The sequence below is a fragment of the Chiroxiphia lanceolata genome, chromosome 2, assembly GCF_009829145.1.
Source record: "Chiroxiphia lanceolata isolate bChiLan1 chromosome 2, bChiLan1.pri, whole genome shotgun sequence".
Taxonomy (NCBI): Eukaryota; Metazoa; Chordata; class Aves; order Passeriformes; family Pipridae; genus Chiroxiphia; species Chiroxiphia lanceolata.
In genome coordinates this window covers 12,745,107-12,755,651 of record NC_045638.1, presented here as the reverse complement: position 1 = coordinate 12,755,651, position 10,545 = coordinate 12,745,107, and the positions used below count along the sequence as shown (strand labels likewise).

The window sequence follows — 10,545 nt, the reverse complement described above, 5'->3', positions numbered from 1 at the left end:
TGGAGAACAACCCTTTACAAATGCATTAGCCATTTTGATCTTTCAGGTTAGCAGATATTTTCAACCTCGATCATGATTGTCAATACAGAATTAGAACGTTGCTATCATATCTCTAAAAATGGGCCAGGATCTTCAAACATGAATAGCTGAATTTTGGCATTTTAAACTATATATAGAAGTTGACATATAAAGATGTAGTTCTCAGAAGTGCTGAAGATCCAAAACTTACTAGTTTAATGGGAGCACTTGCATAAGAAGGAATTGCTCTATGGAGCTAAAATGTAATTTATTTTGATAGTACTCTTCATGCACCATGGCACAAAATGCTTTTCAAGAAAAGCAAACTTCTTTCCTCAATTGTAACACTATAAATTCAGCATGACTTTGGATTTAAGGATAGGAAAGAGAGAGTAAATTTCATGCAAAATGTTTAAAAAGTGTTATAATGCTTCTTAAGCAGGTAAGGACTCAGATATATGATAGAAGAATGAGGAGAATAAGGAATTTGTTTGGAACATGATGTAAACGCTAGAGTTGTCTAATTTTTGTGATTTTTTTTTCTGCTTTATAATTTATTGGCTGGTAAAAGCTGTGAGATATCCTTGGTGATGTCTGACACTGTTGTTTGGTCACCTTGGTAAGTTTTTATATGCTAGTATTAGGATTGTCAGAAATTTTATTTGTGTTGGGACCCTCAGGGTACCCCCAGCCCTACCTGCCTTTCTCCCCTCCCCAGGCTCCCCCCAGCCCTTCCCAGGACACCACGACAGCCTCCAGGGTCATCAGCCCCTTCCCCAGCAGTGTTGCTGAAGGGGTGGTCTCCAGCTCCCCACAGCCAGATCCTGCCCATAGGGAACCCCCAGGGGATCCCCAGTGGTCTCAGTTCCCAGGAGATGCCCTGTCAATACATGAGTATGTAAAGAATAATTATGACAGCTAGTATGCAGTAGGCAAAGCACATATGGCAGTAGTTTTATACCTAAGTCTTATACACAAAGTAAAGAAAACAGGAAAGAAATAGTTGGAAGGTTTTATTCAGTGTCTCTTCTAAACAGACATCAGCTTGTATTTCATCAAAATGTACATTTCTGAATCCCACTGAGGCATGTTTTAAACAGCAAAACACCACTTCCTTTTACTTTATTGCAACAAATATTGTTACATATTAATAAGTCTTTGATGCTTAGCTAACTGATTGTCATTTACTAGCACATATGCAGCTATGCACAACATTCACTTTCAAGTGCCCATTGTCAGATAAAAATAGGAACAGATGAAATTCATTAGAGAAGAAAATATTTCTTCCCAATTTTAACCAAAGAATGTAATTGTTGGGTTTTTTATGACCTCTTTTATTTATCATTTTATTAACAAGTGAATGCATTTTTAAACTTTATTCCTATAAAATTTAAAGGAGGATTTTAGGGAACAAGGTCTAAGGATTAAATTAGAAGGCCCTGATTCTGCATATCTTACTGCCAGCAATATGTCTTTATGTTGTAGTTTAACCACAGCCAGCAACTAAATACCACTTAGCCACTCAGTCTCCAAACATCCTTGTCCTCATCCATTCAGAAAGAAAAGGTAAATCTCATGGTTTGAGATAAGAACAATTTATTAATTGAAAAAAATATAATAATATATAATAGTAGTAGTAGTAATAGTGGTAATTTTATGAAGAGGGAGAGAGTAACAAACCCAAGTAACTTGTAGTACAATTTTTCACCACCTGCTGACCGATACCCAGCCTGTCCCTGCTTCACAAACAGCCCCCCTCTGGCTAACTCTCCTGAGTTCATACACTGGGCATGACATTCTGTGGTATAGAATATCCTTTTGACCAGTTCGGGTCAGTGCCTCTGGCCATGCTCCCTCCCAGCTTTTTGTGCAGTTCCTCACTGGCAGAGCATGAGACACCAAAAAGTCCTTGACTTAGGGTCAAGGTAAGCACTGCTCTGCAACAGCCAAAACATCAGTGTGTTATCAACATTATTCTCATACTAAATCAAAATCACAGCACTGTACCAGATACTAGGAAGAGGGATGAAGTCTGTTCCAGCCAAAATGAGGACACTGTATAATAGCCTTTGAGTACAGCTAAAAATTCTGTCCCTTCAAAACTTTTACTTTAAATAATTCACAGCCAGGCTAGAAATTGTGTTTAGCTGTAGTGATTCTAATTCTACGTATTGGTTTGTAACACTTTGCCCTTGGACATGACACATATTGCTATAGCCAAGTACATTAGTGGGCATCTTCAAGCTGTAGGTTTGCTGCTGGTGTGATGGTCTGAGGATAATGTATTCCCTTAGAATGCTAGAGTAATAAGGAAACAGTCAACACTTGAGAAACATAAGAATGTTCTGGCCTTAAATAATCTCAGCATGGCGAAATTTGAATAGGTCAGCCACAAATATTCAGTCACACATGACAATGAAAATAACATGCATCCCTGTAGTTGTCTGCAAACAGTTTGTAGACTTCTACTCAATTTGTTTCAGAATAAATTAATGGCTAGATTTGAAAATGTCCCACTGTAGGGCTAAAGGGAAATGACATAAGGCCTTTGAAATCCACCAGCATAGTTGGTCTTCCTAAAACTCTGACCAGAAGGTGTTCTTTTTTATTTCTCCCTTTCCTTGTATTTTCTCTGCGGAGAAGGGAGCTAAGATCCAAAGACAGGAGAACAAAAGATATTTCCCACATGCAGCCTTTTAAGTTTTGCAGTTTCTTTTGTTCTAATCACTTTTTGAGTGAGACGGACAAAAATGTCCAAGATGTTGAGTATTACCTGACCGGGTCTTTTCAGTGACACTGTTTTGTGAAAATCCAATTTTCTACTGGCATCTCTGAAGAGCTGTGGGATAGGAATATTATGTACAGCCATTTCTGTCTCATTTGAAACAGCCCTTGGCTGACCTTCTCAGCATGGCTGGACAGCTGACTTAAGCTCTTTCAGAGTATGTTTCCTCTAAAATGAAGTGTAGAAGAAGCAGCAGGCAGCCTATCAGTATTTTCATTTTTCATTTTTCATGGCTAGGCTTCGTGAACGAAGATTTGGGAAGGCACTATCCACATTTGCTGCAGGCACGCTGGTGGCTTATGAGGGCAATACATGACAGACATATCTGATAGCAAAAGGCGCAGCAGAAAGACTCCTTAGATGGTGTATTTTGCAAGATACGGTTCTTTCTGCGTTGCTTTTTTTCCTCGAGAGTGATCCTGTGTGAGTTCTCAAAGGAGACAGCTGCGTTACAGATGGTGTGTCTCCAGGCCTCCCGATTGGAGGCCAGAGTAGACCAGTTATGGTGATCAATATGGCCAAGGCTGAGCCTATCAGTATAATCCACATACAAATGAAGCACATACTTGTAACAGGATTGACCAAGTTAGTTTAAAAGCATTGTCTAACAGGAGATAATATACAAATTAAGGAAGTAATTACATTACTACCCCAGATCATTTCATACCTGTGCAAGTACAAATGTAGTAAAATCAAATAGATTTTCGGACACATGGCCTACCTACAACTTCCAGGGACACTTCTACTACTTCTCAGGGACTAATACAAAAGTCAGAAAAGGAAGGAAACTATTTGATATTGAACAACAGCTTTGCTTTGCCCAGTGATACCCAAGAGCTATTGATTAGAAAACACACACAGCAAGGGAATGCTGATAGTTAAAGGACACTTTTCCTTCAGGCTCTTCTGATCTGAAGTAGGAAAACAGTTTGCTTACTGTGACAAGAGAAAAAGAGGAAAATGATTTGTCTACTAGGTGGTAGCTTAGTAGTATCACACTGCAAGGCAGACACAGCAGAGCTTACTGGAATGCCACAGCAGCTCAGAGTCAAGGCTTCCTGCTACAAACACGCCCTGTGCTGGCACTCGGTGTCAAGGGAGATGTCCAGGGCCAAACCATGAGCTTGTGTGAGGACGACAAGTGTAGCAAAGGGCTTTGCAAATCTCACTGAAATTAGTCTGAGTTTAGGTTGGAGTTGGGGGGTGTTTTGGTGTTTGTGTTTGCCTTGGAGCACAAGACCTCAGACTTCACCCACTTCTCATTACTTTTGGTTCTGCCGCCAGAGGGCACGAGGAGCCAAACTTTAGTGGCTTCACAGGGATACCTTTCCCATTTTCCTACAGAAGGAACGGAGTGACTAAACTGCACTTTGTGACCTCTGCAATCCTGAAGCGGGCTGCTGATTGTGAAGGGAGAAACTGGACGTGTCCTTCTGAAGGAAGGAAATCCAAGAACGTATCCCTGGATATACCTTTACTTCAGAGCCTTTTTGCTTTCCCCTTTTGTACTCCAGAAGATGATGAGTACAGGAAACATATTCGCTTGCTGTGGGAGACATTCATTTGGAAAAGGACCCATTTGTGCATCCAAGAGTTCAGGTCAGCTCAGAGGGATGTGTTCCCAGGGTCCTTGAAAGCTTTAAGAAAGAGATGAGGGCTAGACTCTTGTTAACAAATTTTTACAGACAACTGACAACCTACTGTGTACCATGAAATTTACTGTAGTGATTTTGTCACTGGTTTAGTAACTTCTAGTGAACTTATTAAAGTCAGTTTAACTGTGAAAACAAAATAATATTAAATAGCAAATTACAGGCCCTGGGCCACTGTTTAAAAGGCTGCTGATCAAATCTAACACTTCTGTGTAGAAGTAACTTGGAGGAGGTGGGGGGCAAAGTCCAACCCTGTGAGACTGACAAGAAAGCTGACACTAAACTCTGTTCCATCCCATCCCACCCCATCCCATGTTATTCTGTCCAAAGAAGAAAGTTCTGTGAATCTGACCCAGGCTCACTCACCCCCAAACTAGCCACACAGTTGCACAGTATTAGTGCAACAGACTATGGCCTTTTTGTTGAGTCACCACCAGGCTGGCAGCTCCCTGTGGACCAGGAACCGGGAGCATCGGGAGTTCTCCATGGGATAGAACTTGGCAGCCAGGGCCAATTTCACCCCAAGCCAGAAGCAAGGCAACTTGAGGGTCACTGGGGCAGCTCCACCCCTGGGAATCATGCAGCTGCCCAGGGATAGCCTGAAACTGGTCCAACCACAGGTGGGCTTGGCTTGACATGGCCCCTCTCTGGTCAGGGCAGGGCTGTGAAGAACTGGAGACCAGTTTCTATGGCTGTGTCTCTGAGGCAGAAGTTGATGGCCCTGGGGGGCTGACATGGGGTCCTGGGCCATGGGCAGGGTTGGATGAGTCACAGAAGAGCTGGGTAGGGGCAGTGAGATCTGGTGGTGTTCTCTGGTCCCTGAGCCTTTCCTCTGCTTCACTGTGCAGGTGATATTCCCTACAGAAACTGAAAGCCAGAAAAAAAGGAATAATTCCCAGGAACATGTGCTTTTGGCCAACCCCATTTTATGAAGATGGCATAACTATCAAAGAAAAGACAGCAACATCTAAAAGTAAGAAAGAAAAAAGGCTGAAAATATCAAACATAGCATCACCTCTTCTGGTTCCTGATTAATAAAGCCTCTTCAGCCACAGCTGTTTCATCACCTTGTGTTTGAAGTCTTTGCATGCATGTTTTAGCAGTGTGTTACTAGATGTGTCTTTGCCAGAATATCTATTAAAAGACATTTCTTATGTTTCAGGGGAGGTGAAAGGTTTTGTTGGTGTAATTCCAATTTTTAAAGTGTCTGAAGAAGCAAACAGTTGATATGTGGTTCTGTGATATCAGCAGAAGCCAAGCAGCACCATAACTTCCAAATCAGGATGCTTACAGTTTGCAGAATAGACTGAATAAAAACTTTGATAGTAATAAGGTGTTTATGCTTTGCATGCTCAAAGGCAGGTGCATTTGGTGCATAAACACTGTTTTCCAAAAAACAGAATGACAGTGTTGCACATATCGTAATTCTGACAGACATAATATCCATATATTCCTGGACTCCACTTTTAAAAGGTAAGAATAGTTCAGAAAAAAACATGGCTTTTTAAAACAATTTTAATAGGGACATATGCCTCAGAAATTACAGGCTGACTAGGAAAACTAATTCCTAAACCAGAATTTAAAAATAAAAAAAAAAGATATTAAAGCAGTAAAATATTCACCATTTTTGACTAATAATACAGTGAAAACCTACCATCTCAGAGTTTTTTATCAAGACAGTAAGTACTAAGATGTGGATATATGTTACATCATGTAACACATTTTGTTATGTGGATACATTTATAACTACAGCCTCCACAGCACTGTCAGATCCAGACCTGCGGAAGTGAAACCTTCAATCCTTGCGAGGGTATGGAAAACCATATACAGGTATTTAAAATTAAAAGAAATTATGCATCTTCAAAAAGGCAGAGCACAAGGAGATATCTAGAGCAAAAATGAGATTTGGTATCAATCAGTTTATGAAAGAAATATGTTATATGAAATCATGAGAAAGGAGAAAGGGGCTCAGATAGACATACACCACATAATAGATTACAGACACAAAGCTAACAAGGGAATATTTTACCCCTGGGAACTTCAGAAAGTTAACTCTGATGACGATAGTCCTCAAAATTTTCAAGACGCTCTCAAGGAAAGAATGAAAGGAATAGTTTTTGGTGTAGTCGTGTTGCTGGGCTCCTTTGCTAAATACCAATTTTCTTTGGTTTTCTTTGGCAAGTATATTCTTTCCTGTCCCAAGAAGGAATATGCTTGTGTTTCTCTGATTTTCCTAGGCATACCTATGCATTCTTCCTGCCTATTGTCCAATATTTCCTGAACAACAAGATCAAGGCACTCATGTTTCTTCACATGGTGTACCACTTCTGTTTTGAGTTTTTCCAGTAGAATGAAACTTTGTCTCAATTTTCCTGATCATTCTGGTCCATATGTGCCAAGGTTTGCTGAAGCTCTCTGCTGTAAAGCTTAGCTCTTTTACATCCTGTTAAGCCTAGTTTTTGGAGACTGACCCATATGTCTACATCCAAACAGAGGAAAATGTCATCCCTAATGTCTTCGCTGGGTAGTGGTGGTATCGTTACTTGCTCCTGCTAGTTTGCAGTTAACAGGTAATTTTTTTTTTTCACATGTGGTCTATCACTACTTAGCAGAAAACCCTGGAAATTAGCAAGTTCAAAAGTTAGGGGATAATAAACTCTCCAGCTTTTTTCACCAGCAGTTTTTTTTTTTGAGAGACAGACTTTTCAGGTTTTAATGAATTTGTGACAGGTTTTCAGCATATGTATCTGGTGAGACATTAAGAGGATGTTCTCTTTCAATGTATTCAGGGAAATTCAGAAATGTGTTTTATCAGGTCATCAGAAACAGATCAAAGCATAGCTTTCCACAGTCTGTGGCGAAGAGATCAGCAGCTCCTGGAGGGATAGAAGCTGTTCAGGCATTGGGACATCATACTCCTGTTTCTGCCTTGTTATCAATGCAAGTGTGTTGGATCAACTCATCTGCTTTTATTTCTGAGTGCTGGCTTCCAAATATGAATTTTGTAAAACGGTTTTTGCAGGAAAAAAAGAGCTCCTGTTCTTAGCCTAAAAAATTCTTGTCATAAATGTTTAAAACAACAAACAGGCACCCATATGGTGACATAAGAACATCTTCAGACACTGTTAAGGAGAGCATGTCTTCCCATGACAAATCTGCCTGAAGGTAAGGTTTGGAAAGAGCATGATGCATTTTGTATTGAGACTGAAGTTGCAAGCCTTTCTACCCTTTCTTGGGTATCACTGGGCAAAGCAAAACTGTTGTTCGATACCAAGTAGTTTCCTTCCTTTTCTGACTTTTGTGTTAGTCCCTGAGAAGTAGTAGAAGTGTCCCTGGAAGTTGTAGGTAGGCCATGTGTCCAAAAATCAATTTGATTTTACTGGGCTTATATTTGCACATGTGTGAAAGGATTTAAGAATTTTTTTTAATGCAAAATAGTGACACCATGAAGAGCAGGTCAGGGAATGATCAGCATTTTGGACATTCTTGTCCATCTTTCTCAAGAACTGATTAAAACAAAAGAAATTGGATAACTGAAAATGCTGCACATCTTTTATTCGTCTGTCTTTGATTGTTAGCTCCCATCTTCCCAGCGGAAATAGCAGAAAAGGAACAAATAAAAGAGAACAGCTTCTGGTCAGAGTTTTAGGTAGGAGAATAGCTATGCCCCTGGTGGGTTTTAAAGGCCTTCTGCCATTTTCCCTCAAGCCTGTGGTGAAAAGCCTATTTTGAAATCTAGTTATTTCTGTATTCAAATCTGACTCTTGAATATAATAACCACACATTGTACATATTTGCATGGAGTTTGGATGTCACTTCCAGAGGAACCTTCTCTCACCAATTACTTTTTACAGTGCTTTTGATCCATTATGTTCCACTGATGGCAGAAACTTACATTAAAAATGCACCTTCCACACTTGGAACACGGATTTCAAAGAAAATGGGATTACCTGTTAAAGACAGTTACCAATAGCAGAAATGAAAATTTACTGGACTTCTCTTTGGAGATTTTGGTACTATAGTGTGAGCAGATTATGTACAATATCCATATTTTCATTTTTTCAGTAAAATAAAATACTGAGATTCTTTTTCTGTAGTAGCACATGGTTTTGATCTGTGCTTTAGTTCTGGTTACTCATAATTCTTTTAATGGATTTTCATCACTAGGTAATGTCTTTGGAAAAAAGGTGTTTGCTTTTCACACCTAGGGATGTGATCTTATCCCTATGGGATTTAAGACAGCAAATAGGATGCATGCATCTGTTTTTACCTCTTACTATAACATGAGAGGCTGCATGTTCATAATCAGTGGCATGTAGAAATGTCTCCATATTCAGAGCAAGATGTTGGTCAGTACAGTGACATTATTCATATTAATTTGCATACTTTCCACAGAAATATATTGGGCAGAATATCGATGCATTGAGGAGTAAATTATAGAGATGTCATACAGATGACACATGAGTCTCAGACTTAATCTTTTGCTCTTCTTCATGTCAGTGATGCTAAAAACAATGTTATACTAATGATGGTACAATATAAATATAGCTCTTAATTAACAGAACTCTGATAATTAATAAATTACATTTTATGTCCTGGAGCCTTTTACTATTAATCATGATTTGTTTGGAGATATAAGCAAAACATGTTTAATGATTCTAAGCAGACTGTGATTATGAAATTAAATGTAGCCTTTTTTCTCCTGGATCCTATTAAGATACTTTCCCAGTCAGAATCCCATAGTTATTTTCTTCTGAAGTCTTGGACTTACTGAGCATAGTTGTTTGGGTTGGGGATTAGCAGGCTTCTGATCATTCCAGAAAATAGGACTGATGGAGTGGCAGTGCCTTAATAGTCTCATTCTCTCATTGCAAAGCTTTATCTTGCTCTTCTTTGTGAGATGTATATGTTCCCAGCCCTTATGCAGAGTCATGACAAAAAGATACAACTGTGCTCAGAATACATTTTGGAAGATAGAGGGTAAAATACAAGACACAGGATTTAAGTCCTTTCTGCCATTACCTCCATTTTAGTGTTGCAATATTTTATACAGAAGACAGTCTAAAATGTGTTATCGACAAACAACAACAAATCCAGAAACTGCTCAGGCAGCTCCAGATAAATTTCAAAATTTCTGTCTCTGCATTACAAAATCTGCTATGAATTGTGCAATTGAGCTACCTGTATTTAGGGAAACTGCAGGGGCCAGCACAGCCTGTTTGCAAAGAATGAACCTCATCCTGAGAAAATCACTTTCCCCATCATGTTATCTCTCCTGCCATATCAGACAGAAAGGTTAGTCCTACATTTGATAGTCACAGTATTTGAGTTTAGAAGGCTCTCTCTTCCCATAAATCGAGATTTTAACTTGAAGTAAAAAGCTGGAACTGATGCATTGAGCTTAGTTGTTCTAGAGGACTATGATAGGAATGAGGGTTTCTCAAATGCTGTTGTCTTTAGGCTTTAAATTCAGTTGTTAGAACTTCTACTGTATTTGAGTGTATTAGCTTATTAGGCAAACAATGCTAGGTCAGAGCTGAGAATGAATCTGTCTATAAAGAGTAGATATAACTACATGCAGGACAAAACAAAATCTTTAGTGAATAAAGGACATGCCTAGTTACAGAAGCAACATGCATTTCTAATGTTGACATAAAAAAAATCATGGTTGTGAAATAAGACTTTGCTGAAGAAAATTGTCTCTCCGTATACTTAGATGATGTGGGTACAATACAGTGCTGGATTACTAAGAAAAGCATGTGAGCTGGATTTTTAAGGCAGTCTTACAGAGTAAATTAAGACGGAGATATGAAGAAGAGTAGAAGCCACTTCACTCCTTCCAACAGCATGATGCAACTGCCAGTCATAGACCACCTGATTATAACATCTAAGCAGTAATATCTGATAGTCAGTCAAACTACTGGGAAGCATCCCATGAATAATAGATACTATTTTGACTCCCCTCTTCCTTGAATAAACTGTCACTTAAACCAGCATCAGGACTTCAGGAGTACATGTGTGTAATTTAAATTGGGAAAAATGTAATTCCAAGAGAAAAGAAAAAAAAAAGAGAAAAGGGAAACTTGAATT

General features: G+C 39.2%; 1 pseudogene; it reads right to left on the bottom strand.

Moving 5' to 3' along the window:
• Window positions 1-9,591: 9,591 nt before the first annotated feature.
• LOC116783539 lies at window positions 9,592-9,745 on the bottom strand (annotated as a pseudogene).
• Window positions 9,746-10,545: the final 800 nt, after the last annotated feature.